At 43.5% G+C, this 24379-nt stretch overlaps 1 long non-coding RNA gene across 1 annotated transcript; it reads left to right on the forward strand.

Moving 5' to 3' along the window:
* The first annotated feature begins 13524 nt into the window (after positions 1-13524).
* Positions 13525-19756, forward strand: LOC106589970 (uncharacterized). The gene is made up of 3 exons (XR_006763222.1): positions 13525-13716; positions 17819-19357; positions 19469-19756. It is a non-coding gene; the product is annotated as an uncharacterized lncRNA (long non-coding RNA).
* The last annotated feature ends 4623 nt before the right edge of the window (positions 19757-24379 follow it).

The following is a 24379-nucleotide window of genomic DNA, read 5'->3' on the forward strand; positions in this document are numbered from 1 at the left end:
TTGTTCGATAAAGTTCATATTTATATCCAAAAACAGCATTTTACATTGGCGCGTGATGTTCAGAAAATGTATTTCCCACCAAAAACTTCCGGTAAATTTGCAAAAATACTCATCATAAACATTGACAAGATACATAACAATTATTTTAAGAATTATAGATACAGTACTCCTTTATGCAACCGCTGTGTCAGATTTTAAAATAGCTTTACGGAGAAAGCACATTTTTCAATATTCTGAGTACATAGCTCAGCCATCAAATCAAGCTATACAGACACCCGCCAAGTTCGGGGCCACCTAAACTCAGAATTAGTATTAGAAATATTCTCTTACCTTTGCTGATCTTCGTCAGAATGCACTCCCAGGACTGCTACTTCCACAAGAAATGTTGTTTTTGTTCGAAAAAATCCATATTTATGTCCAAATACCTCCGTTCTGTTCGTGCGTTCAGGTCACTATCCAAATGCATAATGCGCGAGCGCAATTCGAGACACAAAAAGTCAAAATGTCCATTACCGTACTTAGAAGCATGTTAAACGTTGTTTAAAATCAATCTTTATGGTATTTCTAACGTAGAATTGCGCTAATATTGGAACCGGACAATAGCGTATTCATTCAAAGAGAAAAAGAAGGAACAGCGGTTCTCTCGTTGACCGCGCATATCCAATCCCTTTGTTGCCAGGCAGTCCACTCAGTAACTGAGCTCCTATTATCTGCCCAGTGACAGGAGAATGCTGAAACAACTTTCTGAAGGCTTTAGACAGCCAATGGAAGCCTTAGGAAGTGCAACGTAACCCCACAGATGATATAGTTTCGAAAAGGACTAGAAAGAAAAAGTACAATTCTCAGATCCTCCACTTCCTGGTTGACTTTTTCTCAGGTTTTTGCATGCCATATGAGTTCTGTTATACTCACAGACACCAGTTTTAGAAACAGTTTTAGAAACTTCAGAGTGTTTTCTATCCAATTCTACGACTAGTATGCATATTCTAGTTTCTGGGCCAGAGTACTAACCAGATTCATTTGGATACGTTTTTCATCCGGCCGTGAAAATACTGCCCCCAGGTTATTGTGAAAAAGGTTATTGTGAAAAACTGAGTTTAAATGTTTTTGGCTAAGGTGTATGTAAACTTACGACTTCAACTGTACGTATTCTGTATGATGTACATTCAGAGTTCTAAACACTTAAAACACCAGTCAAACACCTGGTTGAATCAGTCATTATAATTGGACTGTATGTTGGGGTGTATAAATGTATCTAACTACACATTAAACACTGAGACCTGTTGGGGTGTATCAATGTATCTAGCTACACATTAAACACTGAGATCTGTTGGGGTGTATAAATGTATCTAACTACACATTAAACACTGAGATCTGTTGGGGTGTATAAATGTCTCTAACTACACATTAAACACTGAGACCTGTTGGGGTGTATAACTGTTCCTGTGGTGTTGGAGGTCTTCACTGTAGTAGACTGGATCAGCTCCTCTGTCCCTCACTCATCTCTCTCTCCTCTCTCTTTACCTTGTGACCCTGTTCATCAGAATGTCATGGTGGGTGGAAAAAGATGCTCTCTTCAGCAGCGGTGAATAACCACAACCCTGTCAGTCCATCTCTTTACTTCTCATTTCTCTTTTCTTCTCTCTCCCCCCTTCCGTTTTCACACCAACGCACTTATCTTTAGACGCTGCGGCCTTGACCTCTGTCAACAGCATCGGCAACAGAGAGATGTGAAGTTTCCACAACAGACTTAGAGTCAGTTTATCATGTACTTCTCTTTAGACGCTGCAGCCTTGACCTCCATCAACAGAGTTAGAGTTAGTTTATGAGAACATACAGACACCACTGACTGGAACCAGCTGACAGTATCAGTTGTAAAGGCTTCATTACTACTAACAGAAGGAAAGTTGTAGTGTTATGTCCATGGTGAATGATGTAAAGGCTTCATTACTACTAACAGAAGGAAAGTTGTAGTGTTATGTCCATGATGAATGATGTAAAGGCTTCATTACTACTAACAGAAGGAAAGTTGTAATGTTATGTCCATGATGAATGATGTAAAGGCTTCATTACTACTAACAGAAGGAAAGTTGTAGTGTTATGTCCATGATGAATGTTGTAAAGGCTTCATTACTACTAACAGAAGGAAAGTTGTAATGTTATGTCCATGATGAATGATGTAAAGGCTTCATTACTACTAACAGAAGGAAAGTTGTAATGTTATGTCCATGATGAATGTTGTAAAGGCTTCATTACTACTAACAGAAGTAAAGTTGTAGTGTTATGTCCATGATGAATGATGTAAAGGCTTCATTACTACTAACAGAAAGAAAGTTGTAGTGTTATGTCCATGATGAATGATGCAAACGCTTCAATGTGTTTTTATATTGAGCTGCTCTGTTAAATTCTGTTTGTTCATGTGAAATTGGAAATTGTATTTTTCTATAATGTCATTGTGTGTGTTTACCTTGAGCAACACCGTTGTATGGTTACCAACTTGTCAAATAAATCTTCCTAAAATGTGTTAGAAAATGTGTCAGTGTCACGTCCTGACCATAGTAAGATGTTATTTTCTATGGTAGAGTAGGTCAGGGCGTGACAGCGGGTGTTTTGTGTTTTTCTATGTTTTGTATTTCTATGTTTAGGTTCTAGTTTTCTATTTCTATGTTGTTGTTTTTTTGGGATGATCTCCAATTAGAGGCAGCTGGTCCTCGTTGTCTCTAATTGGAGATCATACTTAAGTAGGGTTTTTTTCCACCTGTGTTTCTGGGTAGTTTTCTTCTGTTTAGTTTTCTGTACCTGACAGAGCTGTACGCTTTCGGTTTATCTTTGTTATTTTTTCTTTAGTGTTCTGAGTTAAAATAAATATTCATCATGAGCAATCAACACGCTGCACTTTGGTCCCCTCTCTACGACAGCCATTACAGTCAGTTTGTCACTTTCATGAGTTTAGAGTAATAACATGTTCCACTACTGAAGACATTGGCTCTAATCTAGTGGAGTAATAACATGTTCCACTACTGAAGACATTGGCTCTAATCTAGGTTGTGCCTTTATATTTCTAGAAAATGAACAACTAAGGAAGAATGTTTCACTTCTCTTAGTGACTTCTCTAACCCCAAACCCCGGCCTGGACTCATTGGTCTGTTTCATAAGCATTCCCCGAAGTCTGGCGATATTGTGCCTCTGGGTTTAGAAATGTCTGGTGGGTATTAGTACCAACAAAGAAGGTTTGAATCCTAAGCAACCTGCCAACACAATGTTTGAAGTACAATAGACCAACATAGCTACAGTAGTAGGTCAAAGCTGTGTCCTGGAAAACCTTGGTAGAGCATGGGTGTAGAAGGCATGGTGGTGCTCACATGAATTTCCTTTCTTTGATGTTACGCTCACAATGCAAATAGTCCGGGAAGTCATTTGATTACATGTTCAGGAGTCTTAAAGCTTGGGGGTAAAAACTGTTGAGAAGCCTTTTTGTCCTAGACTTGGAACTCCGGTACTGCTTGCTATGCGGTGATAGAGAGAACAGTCTATGACTGGGGTGGCTGGGGTCGTTGACAAGTTTTAGGGCCTTCCTCTGACACCGCCTGGTGTAGAGGTCCTGGATGGCAGGCAGCTTAGCCCCAGTGATGTACTGGGCCGTACGCACTACCCTTTGTAGTGCCTTACGGTCAGAGGCCGAGCAATTGCCATACAAGGCAGTGATGCAACCAGTTAGGATGCTCTCGATGTTGCAGCTGTAGAACCTTTTGAGAATCTCAGGACCCATGCCAAATCTTTTTAGTTTCCTGAAGGGGATTAGGCTTTGTCGTTCCCTCTTCACAACTGTCTTGGTGTGTTTGGACAATTCTAGTTTGTTGTTGATGTGGACACCAAGGAACTTGAAGCTCTCAACCTGCTCCACTACAGCCCCGTCGATGAGAATGGGGTGTGCTCTGTCCTCCTTTTCCTGTAGTCCACAATCATCTCCTTAGTCTTGGTTACGTTGAGGGATAGGTTGTTATTCTGGCACCACCCGGCCAGGTCTCTGACCTCCTCCCTCAAGGCTTCCTCGTCGTTGTCGGTGATCAGGCCTACCACTGTTGTGTCGTCTGCAAACTTAATGATTGTGTTGGAGTCGTGCCTGGCCATGCAGTCGTGGGTGAACAGGGAGTACAGGAGGGGACTGAGCACGCACCCCTGGGGAGCTCCAGTGTTGAGGATCAGCGTGGCAGATGTGTTGCTACCTACCCTTACCACCTGGGGGCGGCACGTCAGGAAGTCCAGGCTCCAGTTGCAGAGGGAGGTGTTTAGTCCCAGGATCCTTAGCTTAGTGATGAACTTTGAGGGTATTATGGTATTGAACGCTGAGCTGTAGTCAATGAATAGCATTCTCACATAGGTGTTCCTTTTGTCCAGGTGGGAAAGGGCAGTGTGGAGTGCAATAGAGATTGCATCATCTGTGGATCTGTTTGGGCGGTATGCAAATTGGAGTGGGTCTAGGGTTTCTGTGATAATGGTGTTGATGTGAGCCATTACCAACCTTTCAAAGCACTTCATGGCTACGGACCTCAGTGCTACGGGTCTGTAGTGATTTAGGCAGGTTGTCTTTGTGTTCTTGGGCACAGGGACTAAGGTGGTCTGCTTGAAACATGTTGGTATAACAGACTCAATCAGGGACATGTTGAAAATGTCAGTGAAGACACCTGCCAAGTAGTCAGCACATGCCCGGAGCACACGTCCTGGTAATCCGTCTGGCCCCGCAGCCTTGTGTATGTTGACCTGTTTAAAGGTCTTACTCACGTTGGCTACGGAGAGCGACAACACACAGTCGTCCGGAACAGCTGATGTTCTCATGCATGCCTCAGTGTTGCTTGCCTCGAAGCGAGCATAGAAGTGGTTTAGCTCGTCTGGTAGTCTGGGCTTCCCTTTGTAGTCTGTATTAGTTTGCAAGCCCTGCCACATAAGACGAGCGTCAGAGCCGGTGTAGTATGATTCAATCTTAGCCCTGTATTGACACTTTGCCTGTTTGATGGTTCGTCACAGGGCATAGCAGGAATTTTTGTAAGCTTCCGGGTTAGAGACCTTGAAAGCGGCAGCTCTACCCTTTTACTCAGTGCGAATGTTGCCTGTAATCAATGGCTTCTGGTTGGGGTATGTACGTACAGTCACTGTGGGGACGACATCCTCAATGCACTTATTGATAAAGCCAGTGACTGATATGGTGTACTCCTCAATGCCATCGGAAGAATCCCGGAACATGTTCCAGTCTGTGATAGCAAAACAGTCCTGTAGTTTAGCATCTGCTTCATCTGACCACTTTTTTTATAGACCGAGTCACTGGTGCTTCCTGCATAATTCTTCCTTGTAAGCAGGAATCAGGAGGATAGAGTTGTGGTCGGATTTACCAAAATGGAGGGCGAGTGAAAGCTTTGTACGCGTCTCTGTGTGTGGAGTACAGGTGATCTAGAATTTTGCAAAAGTAAAAGTTGTCAAAATATACATTTTATAAACATAAATACACAAAAAACTACTTAAGTAGTACTTTAAAGTATTTTTACTTCAGTAATTTACACCACTGGACATAAAAGGAACATTGTTACACATGATAACCTGGTGTAAAAATATTGAAACTGTAATGCCACCTAGTGGACACCAAGAGGAACTACACCGCACACACAAACACAATAACCTTAAAACAGATGCATGCTTTATATATTGTTCTATTTATTAGCTAAATATGTCCAATAAAGGAGACAATTCAAAAGTCGGAATGTAAATCACAAACGCCTGGAAAGTTCTTCAAAAGCAGCTGTAGTGAGTGAAGTATCTTGCGGTTACCTGAAATGGGTCAAAGCATATATTAAATAGAACTCAACAACATCTTCGACACAGACACAAGTTACCTGCTATATTTGGGCAACAGGATTAACACAGAGAGAACTTGGCAAAATACATTGTATGTTTCTGTAGTACGAGTAGGCTGTTGTGTACAAGCCACCAAACTAATCAAATATTGGAGCTAGCAGTCATTTAGTTACATTTTAACCAAAGCAATAAAGTTCACCGGCAAATGCAGACACACCAGAAATAATAACTAGAATTGCTTGTAGGCGACCAGAATGAGGACAGACATTTTTCTAAATAAATGTTGTCAGTGAAAAAAGTAATTCAACAGCCCACTCCCTGCCCGGTATCTTATTCTGCTGCTATACAACTTTGTATGGGTTGTTTGTTGGCAACCTTGTTATTTACAAAGTTTTTGGAGCAGATTCCTGTTGGAGGAAGGAACATACAGAGGGGGAGGACATTGTCACCGCAGGACCCTGAGATGGCGGAAGCAGAAGTGTCGTTTGAAGCTGAAGGCGCGTCGAGTACAGTTAGCTAGAAAGATAAGTGGACAACACGGAAGTCCAACAATGGAACAAAAAGGGCTACAATTGTGGTGTAAAATGAGTCTGATTAATCGTTCCTTGTTGGAATACGTTTTTTTGGATAAAGATGTTTATTTGGGAAACCCTTTGAAGTCACGAGGATGGTGAAGAAGTGTTGGGAAAGTGGATGAAGTCTATTACTAGCCTATTACTATTACTAGCATGTTCAACCTCTTTTGTATCGTCTGAGATCCCCAAAGATTGGAAAGCTGCCGCGGTCATCCCTCTCTTCAAAGCGGGAGACACTCTAGACCAGGGATCACCAACCTTTTTGAAACTGAGAGCTACTTCATGGGTACTGAGTCATTCTAAGGGTTTGATACGCTCTTTGTGCCGCTTTGCCGTAGCCACAGTCGCCCCGCAAATGAGACACACGCAGGTTTCTTTCACAGTCGTAAAAAATAATTCCTCCTCCCTATCGTTGTGAAAGTGATACGTTTCCTTCCTTTTTTCTGCCATGTTTTTGGGGCAAGAAACTGCATTCAGCTACCATCTTCGCTGCGCCCGCTAGCTTACTCTCCACGAGCACTGTTTTTTTCACGCGCACAATACTGACCTTTGAACTAGAGTAGGTCAGAGTTCACCTAAACTCATGTATAATGAAAATATTTTTTACATATTGTCATTTTTAAATATATATAAATGCAAGTGTGATTAAAAAGAATAGCAACAGAATACAATTAAATTTCAGACGCAGCTCACTAGTGAGTTGTGCTATTTTTAGACCAGGCCTGCGGGCGACTCATGTGGTCCCTGGGGGCGACCTGGTGCCCGCGGGCACCGTATTGGTGACCCCTGCTCTAGACTCAAACTGTCATAGACCTATATCCATCCTGCCCTGCCTTTCTAAAATCTTCAAAAGCCAAGTTAACAAACAGATCACAGACCATTTCGAATCCCACTGTACCTTCTCAATTATGCAATCTGGTTTCTGAGCTGGTCATGGGTGCACCTTAGCCACGCTCAAGGTCCTAAACGATAGCATAACCACCATGGATAAAAGACAGTACTGTGCAGCCGTCTTCATCGACCTGGCCAAGGCTTTCGACTCTGTCAATCACCACATTCTTATCGGCAGACTCAATAGCCTTGGCTTCTCAAATGACTGCCTCGCCTGGTTCACCAACTACTTCTCAGATAGAGTTCAGTGTGTCAAATCGGAGGGCCTGTTGTCCGGTCCTCTGGCAGTCTGTAGAGGGGTGCCACAGGGTTCAATTCTCAGGCCGACTCTTTTCTCTGTATATATCAATGATGTCGCTCTTGCTGCTGGTGATTCTCTGATCCACCTCTACGCAGACAACACCATTCTGTATACATCTGGCCCTTCTTTGGACACTGTGTTAAAACCTCTCTGGGATAGGCGTGCCGCTAGTGACCCACCTCGACAACATCCCGTGAAATTGCAGAGCGCCAAATTCAAAATACAGAAATAGTCATAATAAACATTCATAAAAGATACAAGTGTTATACATCGGCTTAAAGATAAACTTCTTGTTAATCTAGCCACTGTGTCAGATTTAAAAAAGGCTTTACGGCGAAAGCATACCATGCGATTATCTGAGGACAACACCCCGCTGTCACGAAAGTCAGAAATAGCGATAAAATTAATCACTTTCCTTTGATGATCTTCATCTGGTTGCAGTCACAAGAGTCCCAGTTACACAATAAATGTTTGTTTTGTTCGATAAAGTCCCTATTTATATCCCAAAAACTCTGTTTTGTTAGTGTGTTTTGTTCAATAATCCACTGGCTCAAAGGCGGTCAAAACATGCAGACGAATACATCCTAATAGTACCGGTAAAGTTCGTCGAAACATGTCAAACGATGTTTATAATCAAGCCTCAGGTTGTCAATTGTCTAAATAATCAATAATATACTGCTCAAAAAAATAAAGGGAACACTTAAACAACACAATGTAACTCCAAGTCAATCACACTTCTGTGAAATCAAACTGTCCACTTAGGAAGCAACACTGATTGACAATACATTTCACATGCTGTTGTGCAAATGGAATAGATAACAGGTGGAAATTATAGGCAATTAGCAAGACACCCCCAATAAAGGAGTGGTTCGGCAGGTGGTGACCACAGACCACTTCTCAGTTCCTATGCTTCCTGGCTGCTGTTTTGGTCACTTTTGAATGTTGGCGGTGCTTTCACTCTAGTGGTAGCATGAGACGGAGTCTACAACCCACACAACTGGCTCAGGTAGTGCAGCTCATCCAGGATGGCACATCAATGCGAGCTGTGGCAAGAAGGTTTGCTGTGTCTGTCAGTGTAGTGTCCAGAGCATGGAGGCGCTGCCAGGAGACAGGCCAGTACATCAGGAGACATGGAGGAGGCCGTAGGAGGGCAACAACCCAGCAGCAGGACCGCTACCTCCGCCTTTGTGCAAGGAGGAGCAGGAGGAGCACTATTGGCAAATTCGCCACTGGCGCCCTGTGCTCTTCACAGATGAAAGCAGGTTCACACTGAGCACGTGACAGACGTGACAGAGTCTGGAGACGCCGTGGAGAACGTTCTGCTGCCTGCAACATCCTCCAGCATGACCGGTTTGGCGGTGGGTCAGTCATGGTGTGAGGTGGCATTTCTTTGGGGGGCCGCACAGCCCTCCATGTGCTCGCCAGAGGTAGCCTGACTGCCATTAGGTACCGAGATGAGATCCTCAGACTCCTTGTGAGACCATATGCTGGTGCGGTTGGCCCTGGGTTCCTCCTAATGCAAGACAATGCTAGACCTCATGTGGCTGGAGTGTGTCAGCAATTCCTGCAAGAGGAAGGCATTGATGCTATGGACTGGCCCGCCCGTTCCCCAGACCCGAATCCAATTGAGCACATCTGGGACATCATGTCTCGCTCCATCCACCAACGCCACGTTGCACCACAGACTGTCCAGGAGTTGGCGGATGCTTTAGTCCAGGTCTGGGAGGATATCCCTCAGGAGACCATCCGCCACCTCATCAGGAGCATGCCCAGGCGTTGTAGGGAGGTCATCCAGGCACGTGGAGGCCACACACACGACTGAGCCTCATTTTGACTTGTTTTAAGGACATTACATCAAAGTTGGATCAGCCTGTAGTGTGGTTTTCCACTTTAATTTTGAGTGTGACTCCAAATCCAGACCTCCATGGGTTGATAAATTGGATTTCCATTGATTATTTTTGTGTGATTTTGTTGTCAGCACATTCAACTATATAAAGAAAACAGTATTTAATAAGATTATTTCTTTCATTCAGATCTAGGATGTGTTGTTTAACCTCTTACATCTAGACATTCCGCTAGCGGAACACCTGCTCCAATATCCAATGATAGGCGTGGCGCGAATTACAAATTCCTCAAAAATACAAAAACTTCAATTTTTCAAACATATGACTATTTCACAGCATTTTAAAGACAAGACTCCTTTATCTAACCACACTGTCCGATTTCAAAAAGGCTTTACAGCGAAAGCAAAACATTAGATTATGTCAGCAGAGTACCCAGCCAGAACTAATCAGACACCCATTTTTCAAGCTAGCATATAATGTCACAAAAACCCAGAAGACAGCTAAATGCAGCACTAACCTTTGATGATCTTCATCAGATGACACACCTAGGACATTATGTTATACAATACATGCATGTTTTGTTCAATCAAGTTCATATTTATATCAAAAACCAGCTTTTTACATTAGCATGTGACGTTCAGAACTAGCATACACTTCCGGTGAATTTACTAAAACTTTACTAAATTACTCACGATAAACGTTCACAAAAAGCATAACAATTATTTTAAGAATTATAGATACAGAACACCTCTATGCACTCGATATGTCCGATTTTAAAATAGCTTTTCGGTGAAAGCACATTTTGCAATATTCTAAGTAGATAGCCCGGCATCACAGGGCTAGCTATTTAGACACCCAGCAAGTTTAGCCTTCACCAAACTCCGATTTACTACTAGAAAAGTTTGATTACCTTTGGTGTTCTTCGTCAGAATGCACTCCCAGGACTTCTACTTCAATAACAAATGTTGGTTTGGTCCCAAATAATCCATAGTTATATCCAAACAGCGGCGTTTTGTTCGTATGCGTTCAAGACACTATCCGAAAGGGTAAAGAAGTGTGACGAGCACGGCGCATTTCGTGACAAAAAATGTCTAAATATTCCATTACCGTACTTCGAAGCATGTCAACCGCTGTTTAAAATCAATTTTTATGCCATTTTTCTCGTAAAAAGCGATAATATTCCGACCGGGAATCTGCGTTTAGGTAAAAAGACGAAAGAAAATAAAGCACGGGGTCGACTTGTGTACGCGCCTATGCCCATTGTCCTCTGATCGGCCACTTGCCAAAAGCGATAATGTGTTTCAGCCTGGGGCTGCCTCGATATCATTCAGCTTTTTCCCGGGCTCTGAGAGCCTATGGGAGCCGTAGGAAGTGTCACGTTACAGCAAAGATCCTCAGTCTTCAATAAACAGAGACAAGAAGAACAAGATCTTGTCAGAGAGGGCACTTCCTGTAAGGAATCTTCTCAGGTTTTTGCCTGCCATATGAGTTCTGTTATACTCACAGACACCATTCAAACAGTTTTAGAAACGTTAGGGTGTTTTCTATCCAAAGCCAATAATTATATGCATATTCTAGTTACTGGGCAGGAGTAGTAACCAGATTAAATCGGGTATGTTTTTTATCCGGCCGTGTCAATACTGCCCCCTACCCCCAACAGGTTAATGGCACTGCCAAGGTGGAGAGAAGGTCCAGGAAAATTGAAATCATAGTGGATGTGGCGGAGCGGTTCCTGGGACTGAAAGATTTCTCAGCGAAGGAGTTACATGGAATATTGGCACAAGCCGTTCTACCCTCTCAGGCCCTAGAGCCGTACCACCCTCTCAGGTCCTAGAGCCGTACCACCCTCTCAGGCCCTAGAGCCGTACCACCCTCTCAGGCCCTAGAGCCGTACCAACCTCTCAGGTCCTAGAGCCGTACCACCCTCTCAGGCCCTAGAGCCGGACCACCCTCTCAGGTCCCAGAGCCGGACCACCCTCTCAGGTCCCAGAGCCGGACCACCCTCTCAGGTCCCAGAGCCGGACCTCCCTCTCAGGCCCTAGAGCCGTACCACCCTCTCAGGCCCTAGAGCCGTACCACCCTCTCAGGTCCTAGAGCCGTACCACCCTCTCAGGCCCTAGAGCCGGACCACCCTCTCAGGTCCCAGAGCCGGACCACCCTCTCAGGTCCCAGAGCCGGACCACCCTCTCAGGTCCCAGAGCCGGACCACCCTCTCAGGTCCCAGAGCCGGACCTCCCTCTCAGGCCCTAGAGCCGTACCACCCTCTCAGGCCATAGAGCCGTACCACCCTCTCAGATCCTAGAGCCTGAAAAGGGAGATAGAGAACTAAAAGAAGGAAGAAGTGGGAGTTTGTTTGTTTTGGCAATGTACTATTTTATTAGGATGGATTAAGTTAGTTTCACTATTACGCATGGATTTTACATTTTGGGGTTTCAAACCGTCAATTTGGTGGCGACAATACACATTGGGGACATGAGCAGAACTCTGGAAGGGGAAAATGGAGTCCCTAGAGGAAGCAAGTCCAAGATGGGTGTCAGGGATGGAGCAGCAGTATTAACATAAGGAGACGTGAACGTGGAAAACGGTGAAGATGAGGAGGGAAAAAGAGAGGGAGAAGAGGTCTAAGAGAGGGAGGGAAGAAGAGGGGGAGCTCAAGGCGGATAAAAATGGTGGAAAAAAGGGAGATGGTTTGTTTAAAGAAGAATGGTAGAAAGTGTAAGCAGAGGGAGCTGAAGACAGGAAGAGAAATGGAAGTGAATGAGGGTGAAGTATCAGAGGTGGTAGGTGTAGTAAAGTTATCAGAGACCGAGGTATGCACCGAGGATCAGGAAAAAGATGAGTCTGTGACAGTAGGAGTGAAGTTTATGGAAAAAGTGGACTCTTGCCTTTTGGCTGATCCATTTGTGGTTTCACGGTGGGTGATAAAAAGAGTTGGGTCATGTGGAGTCGGTGAGGGTAACCAGAAGTGGTCTAGTGATAATTGTTTGTGATTCTGTTGGGCAGAGGAAGAATGTGCTCAAAGTAAAATGAATGGGGGCAAGAAATGTGAATAGTTTATTTCTCAAGAAAAGGGCACCAATGAAAGGAGTGATAACTGGGGTAGCAGTAAATAGAAAAGTTGACCAGCTGAGGGGAAAGAGGCCCGGTGTATGTGATGCTCGTCGTTTGATGCGACGCAGACAGGGTGGGGAGAGTGGGGAAACAGAAGAGCCATTGTCTGTTCTTTTGAGTTTTGATGTTGAGTCTTTGCCTGACAAAGTGAATTTAGGATATATAAGTTATCCTGTATGAGCGTATGTTCCGAATACATTACGATGTTACAGGTGTCCAGCTGGTGGGCATGTGGCAGCAGTGTGTAGGAGGGAGGGTCCAAGGTGTGAGAAATGTGCAGAAGGGCATGTGACAAAGGAATGTGTAGTATTGGGGAAAGTAGTGGTATCTGTTAATTGTAGGGGTGCCCATGGAGCTGGGGATCAGAAATGACCCGTGCGAGAGAGGCAGGTTGAGGTTTCCAGGGTCAGAGTAGTGTAGAAGTTGTCATATGCTGAGGCAGTGAAGAAAGTAGAGGAAGATGGGTTAAGGGGAGGAGTGGTGAGAGTAGTAGAGATATACCAGTACAGAGGGATAGGGCAAAATGTGAAATACGTTTCAGTAAGATTGGATTTTTAGTATTTATAGCAATGATTATCAACTGTACAGCAGGGATGGATCTGAAGTCTCAGGAAATAGAGGTTGTGGTGGCAGCTGCAGAGAGGTATTTGGGTGTGTGGGAGACTTGACAATAGAAAGAGTAACAGGGTGTGTTAAGTGGTGATGTCCCATCCTTTCAGGGTGATGGCATGAGGTAGGAATAAATACATTTAATTAGTGGAGTAGGGGGGTGTTAATTTTATTCTATTTAATTTTGAAATTAGTGAGTATAGTGTTAGATGGTAGGGTATTTATTCAGTACATCTTTTCTCTTTTTCCAGTAAAGTATAAGGGAGTTATACTCCAGGCTAGTAGGTGGCGGTAATGCAACAAATTGGATGCCAACCGCCGTTAAACCTCAGAAGAAGAAGCACATTGTTTGGAACGTCAATAGACGGAAGAGGAAGGACGTCATTAGACGGAAGAGGAAGGAAAGTGTGTTTGAAACTAAAATCGCTAGTAACAACCAGCATCAAACGTAACATTGCTTGTCAAATGGATATCATTTCTCGTTATGGTTTGTAGTTATGCTGGCTTTGCTTCTGCTGTCTTTCTACAACATCCGAAGGTGGGTTGTTCACAGCATCGCTTAGCTAGCTTCAGAAAGCTCAGCTACCTAGCTAGCTAAGTTAGCTAGTAAACAAAATGTAAGCTGGCTAGCAAAGATACAACCTGAAGTGATATAACGTTGTTAGCAATACGATGTGAAGTTATATGGTGTTATTCTCAACTTGTTATCATCTTAGATCATCCAGATGCAGGTTTATGTAGCTAACGTTAACTGGGTTAGCATGTTATTACGTTAACTAGTTAACTAGTAATGTTGACATTATGGTCAACTGTGGCTCCCGAGTGGTGCAGCGGTCTAAGGCAATTCATTTCAGTGCGTCACTACAGACCCTGGTTCGATTCCAAGCTGTATCGCATCTGGCCGTGTTTAGGAGTCCCGTAGGGTGGCGCACAATTGGCCCAGCGTCGTCCGGGTTTTAGCCCGTGTAGGCCGTCATTGTAAATAAGAATTTGTTCTTAACTGACTTGTCTAGTTAAATAAAGGTTACAAAAATGACACAGTAGCCAGCTAGCTCTGCAGACCCTGTTCTACTTCAGTAGCCAGCTAGCTCTGCAGACCCTGTTCTACTTCAGTAGCCAGCTAGCTCTGCAGACCCTGTTCTACTTCAGTAGCCAGCTAGCTCTGCAGTCCCTGTTCTACTTCAGTAGCCAGCTAGCTCTGCAGACCCTGTTCTACTTCAGTAGCCAGCTAGTTCTGCAGACCCTGTTCTACTTCAGTAGCCAGCTAGCTCTGCAGACCCTGTTCTACTTCAGTAGCCAGCTAGCTCTGCAGACCCTGTTCTACTTCAGTAGCCAGCTAGCTCTGCAGACCCTGTTCTACTTCAGTAGCCAGCTAGCTCTGCCGACCCTGTTCTACTTCTACTTCAGAAGTGAAATACAATGTATCAAGTGTATGAGTGTGTCCTCATTGCACGTCTGTTATTTGATGTCGCACCTCAAATGATGAGCTGGTGGACTGAGACCAGATGGGGGGTGAAATAGGTGGTGACATGACAGTGTGTTATCAGAGGACTGAGACCAGATGGGGGGTGAAATAGGTGGTGACATGACAGTGTGTTATCAGAGGACTGAGACCAGATGGGGGGGGTGAAATAGGTGGTGACATGACAGTGTGTTATCAGAGGACTGAGACCAGATGGGGGGTGTAATAGGTGGTGACATGACAGTGTGTTATCAGAGGACTGAGACCAGATGGGGGGTGAAATAGGTGGTGACATGACAGTGTGTTATCAGAGGACTGAGACCAGATGGGGGGGTGAAATAGGTGGTGACATGACAGTGTGTTATCAGAGGACTGAGACCAGATGGGGGGCTGTAATAGGTGGTGACATGACAGTGTGTTATCAGAGGACTGAGACCAGATGGGGGGTGTAATAGGTGGTGACATGACAGTGTGTTATCAGAGGACTGAGACCAGATGGGGGGTGTAATAGGTGGTGACATGACAGTGTGTTATCAGAGGACTGAGACCAGATGGGGGGCTGTAATAGGTGGTGACATGACAGTGTGTTATCAGAGGACTGAGACCAGATGGGGGGCTGTAATAGGTGGTGACATGACAGTGTGTTATCAGAGGACTGAGACCAGATGGGGGGTTTAATAGGTGGTGACATGACAGTGTGTTATCAGAGGACTGAGACCAGATGGGGGGTGTAATAGGTGGTGACATGACAGTGTGTTATCAGAGGACTGAGACCAGATGGGGGGCTGTAATAGGTGGTGACATGACAGTGTGTTATCAGAGGACTGAGACCAGATGGGGGGGTGTAATAGGTGGTGACATGACAGTGTGTTATCAGAGGACTGAGACCAGATGGGGGGGTGTAATAGGTGGTGACATGACAGTGTGTTATCAGAGGACTGAGACCAGATGGGGGGGTGTAATAGGTGGTGACATGACAGTGTGTTATCAGAGGACTGAGACCAGATGGGGGGTGTAATAGGTGGTGACATGACAGTGTGTTATCAGAGGACTGAGACCAGATGGGGGGGTGTAATAGGTGGTGACATGACAGTGTGTTATCAGAGGACTGAGACCAGATGGGGGGGGTGAAATAGGTGGTGACATGACAGTGTGTTATCAGAGGACTGAGACCAGATGGGGGGGGGTGAAATAGGTGGTGACATGACAGTGTGTTATCAGAGGACTGAGACCAGATGGGGGGGGTGAAATAGGTGGTGACATGACAGTGTGTTATCAGAGGACTGAGACCAGATGGGAGGTGAAATAGGTGGTGACATGACAGTGTGTTATCAGAGGACTGAGACCAGATGGGGGGCTGTAATAGGTGGTGACATGACAGTGTGTTATCAGAGGACTGAGACCAGATGGGGGTGTAATAGGTGGTGACATGACAGTGTGTTATCAGAGGACTGAGACCAGATGGGGGGTGAAATAGGTGGTGACATGACAGTGTGTTATCAGAGGACTGAGACCAGATGGGGGGGTGTAATAGGTGGTGACATGACAGTGTGTTATCAGAGGACTGAGACCAGATGGGGGGTGTAATAGGTGGTGACATGACAGTGTGTTATCAGAGGACTGAGACCAGATGGGGGGTGTAATAGGTGGTGACATGACAGTGTGTTATCAGAGGACTGAGACCAGATGGGGGGCTGTAATAGGTGGTGACATGACAGTGTGTTATCAGAGGACTGAGACCAGATGGGGGGTGTAATAGGTGGTGACATGACAGTGTGTTATCAGAGGACTGAGACCAGATGGGGGGGTGTAATAGGTGGTGACATGACAGTGTGTTATCAGAGGACTGAGACCAGATGGGGGGGTGAAATAGGTGGTGACATGACAGTGTGTTATCAGAGGACTGAGACCAGATGGGGGGTGTAATAGGTGGTGACATGACAGTGTGTTATCAGAGGACTGAGACCAGATGGGGGGTGTAATAGGTGGTGACATGACAGTGTGTTATCAGAGGACTGAGACCAGATGGGGGGTGAAATAGGTGGTGACATGAGGTTGGGTATAATTTGTGTGTTATAAGTTTTTCATTCAGAATGAGATAACGGGTAGGGAGTGAACAATGTAATAACGTTTTTCAACCACCACGTTTATTCTGAAAAATGTCTCTCTTCGTTCTGGTAGCCTCCACCATTCCTCGTTCGTTGGTTTAGTTATTATTTCCGGTGTTCCTGCATTCGCCAGGTGAACTCTGTTGCGCCTCAATTAGGGAATCGCTATGGTTGAAATGTAACTAATCACTGCCAGCCCCAGTATTTTATTAGCTAGGTGGCTTGGACACAATTGTTACCCATGATACTGTATACACCAGCCTACTCGTACTACAGAAACATACATTGTATTTTACCAAGTTCTCTCTGTGTTAATCCTGTTTTCCAAATATATCAGCTAACTTGTGTCGATGTTGTTTAGTTCAACTTGCCTAGTTAAATAAAGATTAAATAAATTAGAACATATAAAATATATGCTTTGACCTATTCCAGGTAACCAAAAGATGCTTGATTCACTACAGCTGCTTTTGAGGAACTTTCCAGTCGTTTTTGCTTTACATTCCGACTTTACATTCCGACTTTTGAACGTCTGTTTATTGGACATATATATTAGTGTCTAATAAAACAGAGCAACGTATGTAAAGCATCCCATCTGTTTTAAGGTTATAGTTTGTGTGATGTAGTTCCTCTTGATGTCCACTAGGTGTCAGCACAGTTTCAATAATGTCACACCAGGTTACTACATGTTTTCATGTTGTGAATACTACATGTGTAGACCTTACAGTGAAATGCTGACTTACAAGCCCTTAACCAACAATTTAGTTTTAAGAAAAATATTGTGTTAAGTAAAAATAAGAAATAAAAGTAACAAATAATTAAAGAGCAGCAGTAAAATCAAAATAGCGAGGCTCTATACATGGGGTACCGGTTAGTCGAGGTAATTGAGGTGTTCCTTTCAAGTCCAGTGGTGTAAATTACTTAACAAAAATGTATTTAAACTACTCCACTACATTCTGTTTATATATCTGGTTATTTTGTATCTGTACTTTTACTCTTTCTGTTTCTTTACAACTTAAAATTTTACTTCACTACATTTCTAAATAAAATAATGTATTTTTTACTCCATACAGTTTCCCTGGCACACAAACGTACTTGTTTCATTTCGAATGCTGGGCCGGACAGGAAAATGGTCCAATTCACACACTGATCAAGAGAACATCCCTGGTCGTCCCTACTGCCTCTGATCTGGAGGACTCACTAAACAGAGAACATCCCTGGTCATCCCTACTGCCTCTGATCTGGAGGACTCACTAAACAGAGAACATCCCTGGTCATCCCTACTGCCTCTGATCTGGAGGACTCACTAAACAGAGAACATCCCTGGTCATCCCTACTGCCTCTGATCTGGAGGACTCACTAAACAGAGAACATCCCTGGTCATCCCTACTGCCTCTGATCTGGAGGACTCACTAAACAGAGAACATCCCTGGTCATCCCTACTGCCTCTGATCTGGAGGACTCACTAAACACATGCTTCATTTGTAAATGATGTCTGATTGTTGGAGTGTTCCCCTGGTTATTTCTTAAATAAAATAACAAGAGAATCGTTCTGTCTGGTTTGCTTAATATATGGAAGGTCAAATCATTTATACTTTTACCACTGATACTTAAGTATATTTTAGCAATGACGTTTACTTAGTATTTTACTGGGTGACTTTCACTTTTACTTGAGTCATTTTCTATTAACATCATCTTATTATTGTACCTTTTTGCCTTCATTTGCCTCCTACTGTCTATAAGCTGTCATAACATGTGGGTTTTTTAATGTGGACCAGGTATCGGAACGCCTTTGAAGGATCTACAAAGCCCCCAGGTAAAAGTTGGCTTTTGCAGACAAGGATTGTATTGTTACTCCACGACATAATATGTTATCACAACTCTATTAAAAGGACATTCTACACAAGGTGTCACTTCATTCCTTCTATTTGATGGGAACTCCTGTTTAGGAATGGGGAACGAGTGCTATCTCTCTGGGGGAAAAAACATGTTTATACCTATGCAGTACCTTTACCAATAATAATAATAAACCTCTACTTTAGTAAAGTTAATAATTATGACAGGTGTGTTGTAATAAAAATGAGTGGTGTCCACTGACTAAATGCAGTCTTTCTGGAAAACCCAGATATTCACAAAGTGTTTGATGAATGACACGTTGCCTCTTCATGCAAAATAGATTTGACCTTTAAAATTCAATGAAGCTGCTTTATTTTCAGGGTTTAGTGAAGGTGGGTCATTTTTTACCCTTGGGACAATGGGAGTAAACAGACTGCTAAGACTACACAAGGGTTAAGTCAAGTATTTACAAGGTGTCTAGTCATTTCTGGTGGTTAATGTCTAATTGACCACACATTAGTGCAAGTTGAAGTGTTGTCAGTGCTACACAGGTGTCTGTAGTCTAGGTGCTCGTTATAAGTGCTTGAAATCATAGATTGCCGTGTTCAAGAGCATCAAGACTGTGATTGAAGGGTGAATTGTGACTGAATTACTGAGCTACAAATAATATGAAGTAGTTATTTATAAGTCAAGGTTACTCTACATCACTCTCGACTCGCCTTGAAAGTCATCTGCAATGTGGAACGTCCAACAATTCATTGACACAGTTGTGACTGGTGAGGTTTATTTGTTATAGCATCACATTTTACACTAAACATGCCAAAATTCATATAAAGATAATTGTAACATACACATGCCATTGTCATGTCTCATTGTTCCTCCTCCAGACTCCTTCATAGCCGTCGGCCAGCTCTTTCACATCCACCATCTAATTGAGGTGAAAGGACAGAAATGTTGAAAGTGTGTTTTCTGCAGCACCAGTTAGGACCGTTCTCCTATGATGTAGTAGACCCTATCAGAAAACATTTACTCACTTTTTACTTTTATACAAAAAACATGCCATTTCTCCATTTTGGTGAAAAGTGGGCCATTAGCTAAACCACAACCTTCCTGTCCAAAGACCTTCATGAACTACTGAAACTATATCTGACAGTTTGGGGAGGAATTCATTCTAACGGGTGGAAATGAACCAGGTCTTTTCTGTGTATGTGCCGGTCTTTAAACATAAATGTAAATATATAAAATATACTAATAATGCATCCAGTCTCTGGTTATTGGTGATACTTCCCATTCTGCACAATTGTGACCTTTGACCCCTTGCACGTGGTCTTTAATGTCCACATTCTGGATGACATCCTGCCAGACTTTGTTGGTATTTCACTGTTTGATCTAGCATGTGACTGTTTTTCCCCAGTACTTGTCCCATGTTAGCTGGCCCACTATGCAGTTAAATGGAAAGGTTTTTCCCCAGCACTTGTCCCATGTTAGCTGGCCCACTATGCAGTTAAATGGAAAGGTTTCTCCCCAGCACTTGTCTCATGTTGGCTGGCCTACTATGCAGTTAAATGGAAAGGTTTTTCCCCAGCACTTGTCCCATGTTAGCTGGCCCACTATGCAGTTAAATGGAAAGGTTTTTCCCCAGCACTTGTCTCATGTTGGCTGGCCTACTATGCAGTTAAATGGAAAGGTTTTTCCCCAGCACTTGTCTCATGTTGGCTGGCCTACTATGCAGTTAAATGGAAAGGTTTTTCCCCAGCACTTGTCTCATGTTGGCTGGCCCACTATGCAGTTAAATGGAAAGGTTTTTCCCCCAGCACTTGTCTCATGTTGGCTGGCCTACTATGCAGTTAAATGGAAAGGTTTTTCCCCAGCACTTGTCCCATGTTAGCTGGCCCACTATGCAGTTAAATGGAAAGGTTTTTCCCCAGCACTTGTCTCATGTTGGCTGGCCTACTATGCAGTTAAATGGAAAGGTTTTTCCCCAGCACTTGTCTCATGTTGGCTGGCCTACTATGCAGTTAAATGGAAAGGTTTTTCCCCAGCACTTGTCTCATGTTGGCTGGCCCACTATGCAGTTAAATGGAAAGGTTTTTCCCCCAGCACTTGTCTCATGTTGGCTGGCCTACTATGCAGTTAAATGGAAAGGTTTTTCCCCAGCACTTGTCCCATGTTAGCTGGCCCACTATGCAGTTAAATGGAAAGGTTCTACAGATGTAGACGTGACATGTGAATTGGGATGAGGGGAAATGACAATCAATGACAACTGAAATAGCAAACATTATCTGTATATTGCTATATTTGTTCTTGTAGACGTACTTTGAATATGTTTAATATGTGGGTGAAGCATTTCATTTTGTAGTCTTTCTTAATTTGTCGTTTTGTGTCCAAAGAAGGGCCAGAAGTATACAGAATGGTGTCATCTGCGTAGAGGTGGATCAGAGACTCACCAGCAGCAAGAGCGACATCATTGATGTATACAGAAAAAAAGAGTTGGCCCAAGAATTGAACCCTGTGGCACCCCCATGTAAGCAGAAACATGCAGTAGATTGTACCAGAAATGAAACTGCACAAAACCTGCACTGTTAGTCTGTACGTAGTAGTTGACTCTTCCCAATTTCTCTCATGTAAGTTCCCCTGTCTTTTTTACTCAGATTCTTAATGCACAGAGAGTGGTTCACTAGATTATAATGCACCTTCTCCTTGTATTTAGGAGAGATGTCTTTATCATCAACTATTACAGTACTGTTGACCTTCCATCTAAATCCTTTAAGTTCCTCAGGTGGTTCTGGTACAGCCAGACACACTGAACCTCCCTTCAACCCATACTGGTCCTTTGGAGGGACTTCAGCCCAGGTTTCTAAAGAGAGGAAGAGGTTGCACCTGTTTTTTCAGCCAGGGATAAAACATCAAAAACAAACCAGGATAAAACATGAAACTGTGTTCATCTAAAATGAACTTTTTTAATTATTGACCCTTTTTCTTTAGTCCTCAATGTTTAATTCCTTTGGAAAATACAGTTCCACCATGTAGTAAATCTGTCCTTATAAAACCACTTGACACCTTTCCAACTATCTTTAGAGATGCATTGTAGAGGTGTTGTATAATTTCAGCCAGTATTTTTTTTTAACTGCTCAGGAGCCAAAACAGGTCCCTGAATTTGTATATTTTTTTATTTGTACCATACAGTACGTTACAAATCCAATTCATACAATATGAGGAGGGCTACAGGAAGCTTTTAGGGTTAGTCAAATTTTGTTTCCCCAGTTGACCTCTAACCTTTAAACCCCCTGTCTGTGCATATATAATCTTGAGATTTTTATTTTTAACCTTTATTTAACTAGGCAAGTCAGTTAAGAACAAATTCTTATTTTCAATGACAGCCTAGGAACAGTGGGTTAATTGCCTTGTTCAGCAGCAGAATGACAGGTTTTTACCTTGTCAGCTCAGGGATTCAATCTTGCAACCTTTTGGTTTCAAGTCCAACGCTCAAACCACTAGGCTACCTGCCAGAGGTGTGGACTCTAGTCACATGACTTGGACTTGAGTCAGACTCGAGTCACAATAATGATGACTTGCAACTCGACTTTGACTTTAACACCAATGATTCGTGACTTGACTTGGACTTGAGCCTTATGACTCGACCTGACTTGATACCCTCCCCGAAGCCCAGATATTAAAAATGATGCTATTAAAAAGAGGTCAGAGCATCAACTCTTCATTTAACGGATTACAGTTTGAATCGGACAGCAGCCAATCAAATTGTGCGTGGCAGTGCAGAGGAACGTCGACGGGTGAATTCAGAAGGAGCCCTTGGAAAGATGACACACAAAATTATTATTTTCAGATATAAAGATGACGCTGTGCCAATAAAAAACGGATTGCAACTTGCAAAACATGCAGGAAGAAAATTACAGACGGAGGCGCAACAATTTCCAAATTTGTTCGACATTTGAAGCTGCACAAAGAACGGTAAGTCGTGGCTAATATAGCCGACAGATATCCGTCATTTCTTTTTGCTTGTGATACCTGGAGCCTGTATTGTTATGCGAGCTCCTTACTGCTTGCCTAGATTAGATTTACAGTCTGACTCGACACCACGCTGTTTGAAGCTGGAAAAGATCAAATGAGCACATTTGTGTCAGAGTGCCTCCTAGAATGGTTGTGTACTCTTCCTAACCTGCTGATTACGGCGAGAGCTTGAACCTCTGTGTTTATGCTTCACACAAATCCCACCATCCCCCCTCTCTGCTGTCCCCCGCAGTTTTGAGCTTTTCTCCGTTGATAATGACAGTACATTTATTTAATCTGAAACACCGCATTCAGATACAGTTCTCCAGATAGAAATGCAATATATAGATCTGTACTCGATTCTCTATTCTACACGGCAAAGGCTGTTGTAGGTGATGTATTTCTATGTGAGTTGCCATGTTGGATGGCCAGCAGATACTCTGCTGCTTAATTCATCTACAGGAGAGCAACCTCCCCACACGACCCGACCCAGCCTACCACGCCTCTCCCGCTGTCACAGAGAGAGAGAGAGGGGGGTCTTTCTCATGACTACCCATGTATTTCCATGGAAATAACATTTATTTGGAAAGTAATAAATAGATATTTTTCAAAGCATTCATGATTTGCGTAAATTTAATATACTAACTATTACTCTTGTTAAAAATCTGAAATGGTATTACATTTGGTGCAGTGGCGGTTCTAGACCATTTCAACTGGGGGGGCCAAGCTGGGGCCAGTTGTACTGTTAGAGGGGCCAGTTACATTAGACGTTATTGTTGTCATATCGTTTTCTTCACTGCATTGCAGGCATTAGCAGGCAAAAGACCATGTTCATAATCATTAGTGTTCCGCGTTGCCACTGTCTAATAACGGATGTAAAAAAAGAAGGATAGCAAAAATTAGTTGTGTAAAAATGATTTCATACTCCACATTTAGGGGGGCCACAAGGGGGTCCAAAATTGTTGTCACAGGGGCACTGCCCCCCCCCAGAACCACCCCTGATTTGGTGAAGAGCACATTATGACTTGTTTAGGACTCGAAACTCAAAGGACTTGAGACTTGCCTGTATTGACTTGGGCCTTGACTTGGGACTTGAGTGCTTAGACTTGAGACTTACTTGTGACTTGTAAAACAATGACTTGGTCCCACCTCTGCTACCTGCCGCCCCAAAGATCCAGGTCAATCCCTTAAAAACTAAATATGATATAGGTTTTCTGCAAAAATGAGTAGAAACTACATAATATTCATTTTAGAAGTGTGAGAGATACAGTCTGGCATTGTTCCCTGGTCTCTGTCAAAGTCAAGATGACCACATCACCAACAAACTGTCATGGTCCAAACACACCAAGACAGTTGTGAAGAGGGCCCGACAACACCTTTTGCCCCTCAGGAGACTGAAAAGACTTGGCATGGGTCCCCAGATCCTCAGAAAGTTATACAGCTGCACCATCGAGAGCATTCTGACCGGTTGCATCACGGCCTGGTATGGCAACTGCTCGGCATCCGACCGTAAGGTGTTACTGCTGAGTACTGCCCAGTACATCACTGGGGCCAAGCTTCCTACCATCCAGGACCTATATACTAGGCGGTGTGAGAGGAAAGGCCCAAAAAATTGTGAGACTCCAGTCACCCAAGTCAAAGACTGTTGTATCTGCTACCGCATGGCAAGCGGTACCGTAGCGCCAAGTCTAGGTCCACCTACATGTACAAATGACCTCGACTAACCTGTACCCCGTACATTGACTCGGTATGGGTAGCCCCTGTATATATGACTCAGGACACAGTGTATC

Source organism: Salmo salar, unplaced genomic scaffold, assembly GCF_905237065.1.
Source record: "Salmo salar unplaced genomic scaffold, Ssal_v3.1, whole genome shotgun sequence".
Taxonomy (NCBI): Eukaryota; Metazoa; Chordata; class Actinopteri; order Salmoniformes; family Salmonidae; genus Salmo; species Salmo salar.